General features: G+C 38.0%; 1 non-coding gene across 1 annotated transcript; it reads right to left on the bottom strand.

The window, feature by feature from the left end:
- Window positions 1-727: 727 nt before the first annotated feature.
- Window positions 728-835, bottom strand: LOC148564596 (small nucleolar RNA R71). Its single transcript, XR_015885236.1, has one exon. It is a non-coding gene; the product is annotated as a small nucleolar RNA R71 (small nucleolar RNA).
- Between the last annotated feature and the right edge of the window lie 706 nt (window positions 836-1,541).

Below are 1,541 nucleotides of genomic sequence, written 5' to 3'. Positions count from 1 at the left end.
ATGTCAATGAATTGATTGATTGAGGAAGAGTTGAAAATGATTTGATCCAGAGAATTCAATATCTCCCAAAACCCAATGAATCCCCATCTCTGATCTACCCATTCTATTTACTTTCTGCATCTTTAATTTCATGCTTAATTCTCCGATCCTGTTTAATTTTCAGCAATTTAAGATTCTGTTATTTTAATTTCTTGCAATTTAAGATTTTGTCATTTAATTTCTTGCAATTTAAGTTTCCCACCATTTTATATTTTGCAATTACAAATGCTCGATCTACCAATCCCTGTAGGATTCGACCTCATTCTTTTGTGAGTTTTTACTTGACGACAATCCGATGCACTTGCCGGAGGGAAATTTGTTGAGAGGTAAATTCCCGCATATCATTCCTCTTCTCTCTTTGTTCTCTTCTTTTTCATATGAGCGGGAACAGGGATAAAGACATTCTTGTTGAAGCTGATCCTGAACCTAAAAGGACTCTGAAGAGGAAGCTAAGAGAAGCTAAAGCACAACACTCTGGAGAGGACTTTGTAGAAAATTTTGAAAAAGAAGCAGACATGGCAGCCGAACCCAACAACAATGCTAGAGATGCAAGGAAGATGCTTGGTGACTTTACTGCACCAACTTCAAACTTCTATGGTTGCACTCACAACCTAAAGAAAGCCTGAACTCTTGGTAAAAGTTGGTCAATACTTTCTTGGCAAAATTCTTTCCACCTCAAAAGATGAGTAAGCTTAGAGTGGAAGTCCAAACCTTCAGACAGAAGGAAGGTGAATCCCTCTATGAAACTTGGGAAAGATACAAGCAATTGATCAGAAAGTGTCCTTCTGACATGCTTTCAGAATGGAGCATCTTATGTATATTCTATGATGGTCTGTCTGAATTGTCCAAGATATCATTGGTCCACTTTACTGGTGGATCTCTTCATCTGAAGAAAACACCTGCAGAAGCCCAGGAACTCATTAAAATGGTTGCAAATAACCAGTTCATGTACACTTCTGAAAGAAATCCTGTGAATAATGGGATGACTCAGAAGAAAGGAGTTATTGAGATTGATACTCTGAATGCCATATTGGCTCAGAATAAAATATTGACTCAGCAAGTCAATATGATTTTTCAGAATCTGACTGGATTGCAAGTTGCATCCAACAGTACTAAAGAATCCTCCTCTGAAGGAGAAGCTTATGACCCTGAGAATCCTGAATTGGAAGAGGTAAATTACATGGGAGAATCCTATGAAAACACCTATAATCCTTCATGGAGAAATCATCCAAATTTCTCATGGAAGGATCAACAGAAACCTCAACAAGGCTTCAATAATAATAATGCTAGGAGAATTCGGTTTGGCAATAGCAAACCTTTTCCATCATTATCTCAGCAACAGACAGAGAATTCTAGGTAGAGCCTCTCTGACTTAGCAAGCATAGTCTCTGATCTAACTAAGACCACTCACAGTTTCATGACTGAAATAAGGTCCTCCATTAGAAATCTGGAGGCACAATTGAGTCAGCTGAGTAAAAGAGTTACTGAAACTCCTCCTAGTA

This window comes from Arachis ipaensis, chromosome B5 (genome assembly GCF_059453495.1).
Source record: "Arachis ipaensis isolate K30076 ecotype BB chromosome B5, ASM5945349v1, whole genome shotgun sequence".
Taxonomy (NCBI): Eukaryota; Viridiplantae; Streptophyta; class Magnoliopsida; order Fabales; family Fabaceae; genus Arachis; species Arachis ipaensis.
This window is presented reverse-complemented; position numbering and strand designations above follow the sequence as displayed.